Raw genomic sequence first — 12,861 nt, forward strand, 5'->3', positions numbered from 1 at the left:
CATCACATGATTCTCCTAATGATGTGATCCAGTTATCAAGTGACAACACTTGCACATAGCCAGAAAACCTTGACTACCCTTGATCAACTGGCTAGCCAACTAGAGGCTTGCTAGGGACATTGTTTTGTCTATGCATCCACACATGTATCTATGTTTTCATTCAATACAATTACAACATGGATAATAAACGATTATCTTTAAACAGGAAATATAATAATAACTATTTATCATTGCCTCTAGGGCATATTTCCAACAGTCTCCCCCTTGCATTAGAGTCAATAATCTAGTCCTCACATCGCCATGCGATTTACATTGTAATAAATCAAACACCCATACAGTTCTGGTGTTGATCATGTTTTTCCCGTGGAAGAGGTTTAGTCAGCGGGTCTGCTACATTCAGATCCGTGTGCACTTTTCAAGTATTCACGTCCTCTCCTTCGACGTAGTCGCGGATGAGGTTGAAGTGTCGTTTGATGTGTCTGGTCTTCTTGTGAAACCTTGGTTCCTTTGCTAAGGTAATGGCACTAGTGTTGTCACATAACAGAGTTAATGGATTTAGTGCGCTCGGCATAACTCCAAGATCTGTCATGAACTGCTTCATCCAGACACCCTCCTTTGTTGCCTCCGAGGCAGCCTTGTACTCCGCTTCACATGTAGAATCTTCTACGACGCTCTGCTTGGAATTGCACCAGCTTACTGCACCCCCATTAAGAATAAATACGTATCCGGTTTGTGACTTAGATCCATCCGGATCGGTGTCAAAACTTGCGTCGACGTAACCTTTTACGGCAAGCTCTTTGTCACCTCCATAAACGAGAAACATTTCCTTAGTCCTTTTCAGGTACTTCAGAATATTCTTGACTGCCGTCGAGTGATCCACTCCTGGATTACTCTGAAACCTGCCTGCCATACTTATGTCCAAGCTGATGTTTGGTCTAGTGCATAGCATTGCATACATGATAGAACCTACGGCTGAAGCGTAGGGGACGGAACTCATTTGTTCTCTATCTTCCGCAGTTGCTGGGCACTGAGTCTTACTCAATTTTATACCTTGTAATACTGGCAAGAACCCTTTCTTGGACTGATCCATTTTGAACTTCTTCAAAACTTTATCAAGGTATGTACTTTGTGAAAGTCCTATCAGGCGTCTCGATCTATCCCTATAGATCTTAATGCCTAGAATGTAAGCAACTTCTCCTAGGTCCTTCATAGAGAAACTTTTATTCAAGTAATCCTTTATGCTCTCCAAAATCTTCACGTTATTTCCAATCAGCAATATTTTTTCCACATATAAGATTAGAAACGCCACAGAGCTCCCACTCACTTTCTTGTAAAGTCAAGATTCTCCAACCACTTGTATAAATCCAAATGCTTTCATCACCTCATCAAAGCGCTTATTCCAACTCCGAGATGCTTGCACCAGTCCATAAATGGATCGCTGGAGCTTGCATACTTTGTTAGCATTCTTTCGATCGACAAAACCTTCGGGTTGCATCATATACAACTCTTCCTTAAGAAAACCGTTAAGGAACGCCGTTTCGACATCCATCTGCCAGATTTCATAATCGTAAAAGGCAGCTATTGCTAACATGATTCAGACGGACTTAAGCATCGCTACTCGTGAGAATGTCTCATCGTAGTCAACTCCTTGAACTTGTGAAAATCCCTTTGCCACAAGTCGAGCTTTATAAACGGTCACATTACCGTCTGCGTCCGTCTTCTTCTTAAAGATCCATTTGTTCTAAATGGCCTTGCGGCCTTCAGGTAGTACTTCCAAAGTCCACACTTTGTTCTCGTACATGGATCCTATCTCGAACTTCATGGCCTCCAGCCATTTCTTGGAATCCGGGCCCACCATTGCTTCTTCATAATTCACAGGTTCATTGTTGTCTAACAACATAATTGATAAGACAGGATTACCGTACCACTCAGGAGCAGTACGTGATCTTGTCGACCTGCGAGGTCCGATAGGAACTTGATCCGAACTTTCATGATCATCATCATCAACTTCCTCCTCAACCGGCGTCGCAACGACAAGGGTTTCCCCTTCCCCTGCGCCACCATCTAGAGGGATTAGAGGTTCGACAACCTCATCAAGTTCTATCTTCCTCCCACTCAATTCTTTCGAGAGAAACTCCTTCTCAAGAAAAGCTCCGTTTCTAGCAACAAACACTTTGCCCTCAGATTTGAGATAGAAGGTATACCCAACTGTCTCTTTTGGGTAACCTATGAAGGCACACTTTTCCGCTTTGGGTTCCAGCTTTTCAGGCTAAAGCTTTTTGACATAAGCATCACATCCCCAAACTTTAAGAAACGACAACTTTGGTCTTTTGCCATAGCACAGTTCGTATGGTGTCGTCTCAACATATTTTTATGGTGCCCTATTTAAAGTGAATGCAGTTGTCTCTAATTGCGACGCCATCGGTTTAATCGTACGCTAATCATACACGCAAATGCGTACGATCAAACCCAAGGACTCACGGGAAGATATCACAACACAACTCTAGACACAAATAAAATAATACAAGCTTTATATTATAAGCTAGGGGCCTCGAGGGCTAGAATACAGAAGCTCGATAAACACATGAGTCAACGGACGCAACAATATCTGAGTACAGACATAAAACATGGGGGTGCCTTAGAGAAGGCTAGCACAAAAGATACAACGATCGAACGAGGCGAGGCCTCCTGCGTGGGAACCTCCTAACTACTCTTGGTCTTCAACGGCCTCCACGTAGAAATCACCATTGGGGTGGCAGGCATCGGCAGGAAACTCCATCTCCCGGGCTCCATCATCTGGTCGCAGCAACGGATCAAGGGGACAAAAGGGGAGCAAAGCAACGGTGAGTACTCATCCAAAGTACTCGCAAGTCTTACATCACAACTATTCTAAGTATGCATCAGTATCAAAGAAGGGGGGTTTATATGTGGACTGGCTGTAGCAATGCGAGAATAGAGAGAGAAGGCCTAGTCCTATCGAAGACTAGCATCTTCAGGGTCTTGCAGCAATAGATGAGAGTAGAACAGGTAACACCATTAATAGTCATATTGTTGCAGCAATATTAAAGTGAGGTCACGCCCAAAGATCCTCCCTTGACTCCCTGCGAGGAAGCAATCCCGAGGCAACTAATTCCAGTTAAGTAACAATTGTAGTTGTATAAGATTGATAACCCACAAGTATAGGGGATCGCAACAGTTTTCGAGGGTAGAGTATTCAACCCAAATTAATTGATTCGACTCAAGGGGAAGCGAAAGAATATTCTCAAGTATTAGCAGTTGAGTTGTCAATTCAACCACACCTGAAAGATTTAGTGTCTGCAGCAAAGTATCAGTAGCAAAGTAGAATGATAGCAGCAGTAACAACAGTAACCAGTAGCAGCAAGGTGATAGAAGTAGCAGCAAAGCAACAACAGTAGCAACAGAGTAACAGTAGCAGCAGTGACAACAGTAGTGGCAAAGTAACGTAGCAAGGACCAGTAGTAAGAGACTCGTAGGCATTGGATCGGTGATGGATGATTATGCCGGATGCAATTCATCATGTAACAGCTCTAACACGGAGAGATATGTAACTAGCTCCCGTTCGTCAATCTAATGTATGCATGTTTTCTGTATGTAGTCATATGTGCTTAGGGAAAAGAACTTGCATGACATCTATTGTCCATCCCTCCCATGGCAGAGGGGTCCTAATGGAAACTACAGGATATTGAGGTTCTCCTTTTAATAAAGAACCGGACCAACGCATTAACACTTGGTGAATACATGAACTCCTCATACTATGGTCATCTTCGGGAGTGATTCCGGCTATTGTCACTCCGGGGTTGCCGGGTCATAACACATAGTAGGTGACTACAACTTGCAAGATAGGATCTAAAACACACATATATTGGCGACAACATAATAGGTTCAGATCTGAAATCATGGCACTCGGGCCCTAGTGACAAGCATTAAGCATGGCAAAGTAGTAGCAACATCAATCTTAGAACATAGTGGATACTAGGGATCAATCCCCGTCAAAACTAACTCGATTACATGATACATCTCATCCAATCCATCACCGTCCAGCAAGCCTACGATGAGATTACTCTCGAACGGTGAAGAGCATCATGGAATTGGCGATGGAGGAAGGTTGCGGATGACGATGGCGACGATCTCCCCTCTCCGGAGCCCAGAACGGACTCCAGATCTGCCCTCCAGATGAAGAACAAGAGGTGGCGGCGCCTCCGTATCGTAAAACGCAATGAATCCTTCTCTTTGATTTTTTTCCGGACGAAACAGACTATATAGAGTTGGATTGAGAGGCGGTGGAGCTTTGTGGGCCCCACAAGCCTGCCAGGCGCGGCCAGGGGGGGGGGGGTGGCGCCTGGTGGGCTTGTGGGCTCACGGCTCCACCTCTCCCGCTGATTCTTGCGCCAGTATTTTTCATTAATTCCAGAAAAATTCTCCGTAAAATTTCAGGTCATTCCGAGAACTTTTATTTGTGCGCAAAAACAACACCATGTCAATTCTGCTAAAAACAACGTTAGTCTGGGTTAGTTCCATTCAAATCATGCAAATTAGAGTCCAAAACAAGGGCAAAAGAGTTCGAAAAAGTAGATACGACGGAGACGTATCAACTCCCCCAAGCTTAAAGCCTTTCTTGTCCTCAAGCAATTTAGTTGACAAATTGAAAGAGACAAAAGAAAAACTTTGATGAACTCTGTTTGATCTTATTGTTCCAACTATGTCTAACTCATAACCAGAATTTCAGCAAGATCACAAGCTAACCACATAAGCAAATGACATCTAGATCTCACGGTAAACTCATATCAATGGCATAATCAACTATCAAGCAAATAATAATAAGTCTCAAACTTCAACACTTCAATCAAAACAATCATGAAGCAGTATGAACATATGGTATCCCGCTAGCTCTTTCTGAGACCGCAAAACATAAATGCAGAGCATCTTCAAAGACCAAGGGCTGACTAAACATTGTAATTCATGGCAAAGAAGATCCAGTCACAGTCATACTCAACACAATTAAAAGCAAAGCATAAAAATGACAGAGGTGCTCTCTAATTGGTGCTTTTATAAGAGGAGGATGACTCAACATGAACATAAATAGACATGCCCTTCGCAGAGGGAAGCATTGATTTGCACAGGTGCCAGAGCTCAAGCTTTGAAAACAGAGATAATAATTTTGGGTGGCATGCTTTCATCGTCAACACAATGACTAAGAGTTCTCACCATCTTCCATGCTACACATGCTATAGGTGGTTCCCAAACAGAAAAGTAAAGTTTTGACTCCCCCATCACCAATCAATCACACTCCACGACTAGCCGAATACTCGGGTGCCGTCCATACCAACATCAATCCAGGGGGAGTTTTGTTTGCAATTATCTTTTCGATTTGAACATGGAACTGGGAATTCCAATTACCGACCCCTTTCTCGTGAATGATAGTGAATAAACACATATCAAGGATAACACGCCTAGCATGGAAGATACTGATAGCTCCCTGTCACCACATGAGCGGTTCGGGCATGCAAAACAGATTATTTCTTGAAGGTTTAGAGAGTGGCACATGCAAATTTACTTGGAACGGCAGGTAGATACCGCATATAGGTTGGTATGGTGGACTCATATGGAACAACTTTGGGTTTATGGAGATGGATGCACAAGCAGTATTCCCGCTTAGTACAAGTGAAGGCTAGCAAAAGACTGGGAAGCGACAAACTAGAGAGCGACAACAGTCATCAAAATGCATTGAGATTAACTAACACTGAGTGCAAGCATGAGTAGAACATAAATCACCATGAACATGAACATCATAGAGGCTATTATGATTTTGTTTCAACTACATGCATGAACATGCACCAAGTCAAGCCACTTGAATCATTCAAAGGAGGATACCATCCTATCATACCACATCATAGTCATCTCAATATTCATGTGGGTATCCAAGACAGCCCATTATAAGCTCCTAGCTAAGTAAGCATGGCATAAGCAACTATGATCTCTAAGTTGTCATTACAAACATGTTTCTCTCACAACAAAGCTGAATCAAGCACGATGAGCTAGTCATATTTACAAAAACAAAATAGATCGAGTTCATACCAGGTTTTCCAGGCTCAGTCACTTCATCATATATCGTCATTATTGCCTTTCACTTGCACGACCGAACGATGTGAACAATAATAAGCGTGCTCATGCATTGGACTAAAGCTGGAACCTGAAGGCAAACACAAAGGAGAAGACAAAGTAATATGGCTCTTTTAACAGATAAACAGATATGCATGCGAGAGCTGCTAAACATTGTAACCATGATCTTCTACCTTGACCCAAAGAAAAAGAAAACTATTTACACGGGAAAGCTCCCAACAAGCAAAAGAAGAAAAAGAAAATCTTTTTGGGTTTTCTCAAACTAGACAGACACACAAAAAGAAAACAAGAAAAAGGAAAATAAACTAGCATGGATGATACAGTGGCAAAGTGTGAACACCGACGAACAAAGTGAAAGCATAAGCAAGAATGTAAAGTCGGTGAGAAACACGTACTCCCCCAAGCTTAGACTTTTGGCCTAAGTTGGTCTACTCCCAAGGAGGGAAATAACCAGATCCGGGGTACTCCGGAGTGGACTGAGGATGCCACTGCTGTGTGAGCTCCTCTCGCTCCCACTGATAAACTGGCGTCTGGTACTCGACTGGTGGCTCGGGCACGAGCACCTTTGGTTGGGCTAAGCCCCAATATGCGTAGATGTCTGAGGGCATAATAATGTACATGCCTGCATGAAGATTGAATAAACAAGGAGCAGGATAAGTAATAGTCTCACGAGTACCCTGACTAAATACCAGGTTATAAATCATCCTTCTATTTATATCTCTATCAAGAAAGTCATGACGAACCATGCTATTGTAATCCAGATATCTCTCGGGAAGAAGAATCTCTTCTTCCTCCTCTAGTCTAATAGGTATCTCAAAGTGTCTAGCAAGACGAGTAGCATAGATACCTCCATAGACAATGCCTTTAGAATGGTTCGTGTTCAACCGTTGAGCTACTATAGCGCCCAAGCTATAAGTTTTATCATTATAAAGGGCTTCGCGCAAGACCGCAAGATCTGGGGAACTAAGTGAACCAACTTTCCCACGACCAATCAAACATTTTCCAACGAATAATGAGAAGTACCGAACCTCGGGAAAATGAATGCTAGCAGCTCTAGCGCAAGACACTCCTTTCTCCTCTCCTACAGCAATTGTATCGATGAAAGCTTCCAAGTCCCGTGGACGAGGTTCATGAATATCCCCAACGTAAGGTAATTTGCAAACATTGCAAAAATCCTGGAGTGACATGCGCTCGGGGATATCATAAAGTTTGAACTCAACCATAGGAGGATTCTTCCTCGGATAGAAGTTAAAGCTTCGTACAAAGATATTAGTGAGGAGGAGGTATTGCGGACACTTATCTTCAACTAAGGCAGTAAGGCCTGCGTTTTCCACCAAGTGATAAAAGTCCTCATAAAGTCTAGAGGCGCGTAAGAACACGTCGCTTGGCCACTCGCACGCTTGAACTTCTGCGACTCGAGGGACCAGATACTTGGGCTTCTTCTCACTTCCATTATCCTTGGGGTCACGGCTTGAAGAGCCTCTAAAGAACCTCCTAATCTTTTCCCTTTTCTATCTTTGAAAATTTCTGAAATTTTTAGTGATTCTAAGGAAAAGTGAATAAGGCTCAACGAAACTCTTAGCAACTACTCCCACAAGTGCCTAGAGGCCATATTACGCATCAAAACCACTTGGGACCAGCTAGAGTTAGCATGCAAAGCTCAAGAACATGGTCACCAAGGCAGCAAAAATACGCGAAGTATAAGGCACTAGAGCAAAAACTAATTGGACCAATGGAGGGGTCACTTACCAAGGAGTAATTTCCCCAAAATAGTTCGGAGAATGGTGCTTGGAGCAAAGAGATCGAAAATCCCAACAAGAGGAGCAAGAACATGGGTTTGAGCTGCGAAACGATTTTTTCTGGAGGTAGGAGAAGCAGATAAGAGCAAGAATGAGTGGAGGGGGTGCACGTGGGCCCCACAAGCCAGGTCGGCACGGCCAGGGGGGTGCCCGCGCCTCAAGGGCTTGTGGCCCACTGGTGCAGCCCCCAGACAAGCTCTTTGTCTTAGTATTTTTCAAAAAATCTAGAAAAAGTCATACTTGATTTTCAGGACGTTCGGAGAACTTTTATTTTCGGGGTACTTTTCTACCGGACGCTAAAACAGAAAACAGGGAAAACTAAACTAAACCTATCATTTTTCTTCTAAGCAACCGAAGGTGAAAGCTTGGAACAGAGGTTTGTGACTCCTCGATTCGTCCATCTCATGGTCATCGAAAGAAATCCGTCGATGAGGTTGATCAAGTCTCCTTGACAAACTTTTTCGAATGCAAAAGAGAACGGAGAATTTTCGAATAGTCACCAAGTCACCTCAATGGGTATGTGTATCTCCCCGACAAGCAAATCATACTTCATCTTGACACGAGGTATAGGGCATTCAAAGCTCCCTATCAGAATCGATGAAGTTTTTTCGATAGCATTGATGCAATGTACTCGATATTGTTTCTTCGGAAAGTGCACCGTATGCTCATTACCGTTAACATGGAAAGTGAAATTGCCTTTGTTGCAATCTATAACAACCCCTTTAGTGTTAAGAAAGGGTCTTCCGAGGATGACCGCCATGGCATCGTCCTCGGGAATATCCAAGATAACAAAGTCTGTTAAGATAGTGACATTAGCAACCACAAGAGGCACATTCTCGCAAATGCCGATAGGGAAAGCAGTTGATTTGTCGTCCATTTGCAGAGAGATTTCAGTGGGTGTCAGATTATCCAGTTCAAGTCTACGATAAAGAGAGAGAGAGGCATAACACTAACACCGGCTCCAAGGTCGCATAAAGTAGTTCTAACGTAGTTACCTTTAATGGAGCAAGGTATAGTGGGCACACCGGGATCACCTAGTTTCTTAGGAGTTCCACCCTTGAAGGCATAGTTAGAAGCATGGTGGAAATCTCAACCTCAGGTATCCTCCTCTTATTAGTCACAATATCTTTCATGTACTTAGCATACATAGACATTTTGAGCATATCTGTCAAACGCATTTGTAGAAAGACAAGTCTAATCATTTCAACAAATCGCTCAAAATCCTCATCATCCTTTTTCTTGGATGGTTTGGGAGGAAAGGGCATGGGTTTCTGAACCCATGGTTCCCTTTCTTTACCATGCTTCCTACCAGCGAAGTCGTTCTTATCATATCTTCTATTCTTAGGTTGTGGGTTATCAAGATCAACAGGTTCAATCTCCACATCCTTTTCATTGCTAGGTTGAGCATCTTCATGAACATCACTATTGATATTATCATTAGGCTCATGTTCATCACCAGATTGTGTTTCAGCATCGGAAACAGAGGCATCGTTTGGACTCTCAGGTGTAGCAGCAACAGGGCTGCTAGCGTGCAAGTTCCTATCATCTTTCTTCTTCTTTCTAGGATGACTAGGTGCATCAGTGCTAACTCCTTGAGAATCTTGTTCAATTCTCTTAGCATGACCCTCAGGATACAAAGGTTCCTGGGTCATTCTACCGCCTCTAGTAACAACTCTGACAGAATTGTCATTCAACTCATTGAGCAAGTCATTCAACTCATTGAGCAAGTCATTCTGAGCTTTAAGTACTTGTTCTACCTGAGTAGTAACCATAGAGGCATGTTTACTCAGGAGCTTAAGATCATTGATGTTTCTGTCCACACAAGCACTTAAATGACTAAGCATACGAGCATTCTATTCCAATTGTGTGCTAACATAATCAATGAAACTCTGTTGTTTGGCAACAAAGTTATCAAATTCATCCACGCATAGGTTAGCAGGTTTATCAAAAGTAATATCACTCTCATCAAACCTACTCAGAGAATTTACTTCTACTACCTGTATAGGGTTATCAAGACCATGGATCTCTTTGATAGGTGGTAGATTTTTGACATCTTCAGATTTAATGCCTTTCTCTTTCATAGATTTCTTAGCTTCTTGCATATCTTCAGGGCTGAGGAATAGAATACCTCTTTTCTTCGGAGTTGGCTTAGGAGGTGGTTCGGGAATAGTCCAAGCATTCTCATTGCACAATATGTTATTCAATAGGATCTCAACTTGTTCTACGGTTCGTTCCCTAAAAACAAAACCAACACAACTATCTAGGTGGTCTTTAGAAGCATCGGTAAGTCCATTATAGAAGATATCAAGTATTTCATTCTTCTCAAGAGGGTGATTAGGCAAAGCATTCAGTAGCTGGACGAGCCTCCCCCAAGCTTGTGGGAGACTCTCTTCTTCAGCTTGAGCAAAGTTATATATTTCCTGCAAGGCAGCTTTCTTCTTATGGGCAGGGAAATATTTTTCAGAGAAGTAGTAGACCATATTCTGGGGGCTACGCACACAACTAGGAGAAGTGAACCAAGTCTTAGCATCATCCTTTAGCGAGAAAGGAAACAACTTGAGGATATAGATAGTGGCGGATCTTTTCCTCACTAGTGAATAGGGTGGCTATATCGTGCAGTTTGGTAAGATGGGCTACAACCGTTTCAGACTCATAACCGTGAAAAGGATCTGATTTGACCAGAGTGATTAACTTAGGGTCGACAGAGAATTCATAATCCTTATCGGTCACAAAGATAGGCGAAGTAGCAAACTTCGGGTCGTATTTCATCCTAGCGTTTAGAGATTTTTCTTTCCACTTGAGCAGTGATTTCTCAACATCATAGCTATCCTTACACGCAAGAAAGTCCTCAGCTATCTCTCCCTCCATAACATAATGCTCAGGCTTATCAAGCAATTTATGTCTAGGAGAGCTAGTTCTAACAGGGAAAATAGCAGGTTCTACTTCAATAGTATCAGCAGTTTCAGAAGTATCATCACATCTAGCAGTTTGTGCATCAAGGAATGCACCTAGTGGCAAAGCAGTATCAAGCATGGCATCATCAGGCAAAGCAGTATCAAGCATAGCATCATAAGCATCATGGGCAGCAGAAGTAGCATCATCAAGCACATGCAACATATCAAGATTTCTAGGAGGAGGCGATGTCGCAAACTTACTCATAACTGAAGGTGAATCAAGTGCAGAGCTAGATGGCAGTTCCTTACCTGTCCTCGTAGTTGAGGGCAAGATTTCTATTCTTGGATCTTTCGGATTCCTCATAGTGACCAGCAGACGTCAATCCCAAGTGACTCAGAGAATATAGTTGTGCTTCCCTGGCAATGGCGCCAGAAAAAGGTCTTGATAACCCACAAGTATAGAGGATTGCAACAGTTTTCGAGGGTAGAGTATTCAACCCAAATTTATTGATTCGACTCAAGCGGAAGCGAAAGAATATTCTCAAGTATTAGCAGTTGAGTTGTCAATTCAACCACACCTGAAAGATTTAGTGTCTGCTGCAAAGTATCAGTAGCAAAGTAGTATCATAGCAGCAGTAGCAACAGTAACCAGTAGCAGCAAGGTGACAGCAGTAGCAACAAAGCAAGAACAATAGCAACAGAGTAACAGTAGCAGCAGTGACAGTAGTAGCGACAAAGTAACATAGCAAGGACCAGTAGTAAGAGACTCGTAGGCATTGGATCGGTGATGGATGACTATGCCGGATGCAATTCATCATGTAACAACTATAACACGGAGATATATGTAACTAGCTCCCATTCGTCAATCTAATGTAGGCATGTATTCCATATGTAGTCATACGTGCTTAGGGAAAAGAACTTGCATGACATCTATTGTCAATCCCTCCCGTGGTAGCAGGGTCCTAATGGAAACTACGGGATATTAAGGTTCTCCTTTTAATAAAGAACCGGACCAACGCATTAACACTTGGTGAATACATGAATTCCTCGTACTATGGTCATCTCCACGAGTGGTTTCGGCTATTGTCACTCCGGGGTTGCCGGGTCATAACACATAGTAGGTGACTACAACTTGCAAGATAGGATCTAAAACACACATATTTTGGCGACAACATAATAGGTTCAGATCTAAAATCATGGCACTTGGGCCCTAGTGACAAGCATTAAGCATGGCAAATAGTAGCAACATCAATCTGAGAACATAGTGGATACTAGGGATCAATCCCCGTCAAAGCTAACTCGATTACATCATAGATCTCATCCAACCCATCACCGTCCAGCAAGCCTACGATGAGATTACTCTCGAACGGTGAAGAGCATCATGGAATTGGCGATGGAGGAAGGTTGATGATGACGATGGCGACGATCTCCCCTCTCCGGAGCCCAGAACGGACTCCAGATCTGCCCTCCAGATGAAGAACAGGAGGTGGCGGCACCTCCGTATCGTAAAACGCGATGAATCCTTCTCTCTGAATTTTTTCCGGACGAAACGGACTATATAGAGCTGGATTGAGAGGCGGTGGAGCTTTGTGGGCCCCACAAGCCTGCCAGGCTCGGCCAGGGGGGGCATGGTGGGCTTGTGGGCGCACGGCTCCACCTCTCCCGCTGATTCTTGCGCCAGTATTTTTCATTAATTCCAGAAAAATTCTCCGTTAATTTTCAGGTCATTCCGAGAACTTTTATTTCTGTGCAAAAACAACACCATGGCAATTTTGCTGAAAACAGCGTTAGTCCGGGTTACTTCCATTCAAATCATGCAAATTAGAGTCCAAAACAAGGGCAAAAGAGTTCGGAAAAGTAGATACGACGGAGACGTATCAAAGATCAGGGCACAACTCCAAGTCGTCCTGTAACCGTGGACACGGCTATTCGAATAGCTAATTTTCATCTCTGCAGGGGTGCAGCACATGTACCGACGCGCTCGATAACACTCTGGCCGGACACACTTTTCTGGGTCCTGCCCGGCC

Source organism: Hordeum vulgare, chromosome 6H, assembly GCF_904849725.1.
Source record: "Hordeum vulgare subsp. vulgare chromosome 6H, MorexV3_pseudomolecules_assembly, whole genome shotgun sequence".
Taxonomy (NCBI): Eukaryota; Viridiplantae; Streptophyta; class Magnoliopsida; order Poales; family Poaceae; genus Hordeum; species Hordeum vulgare.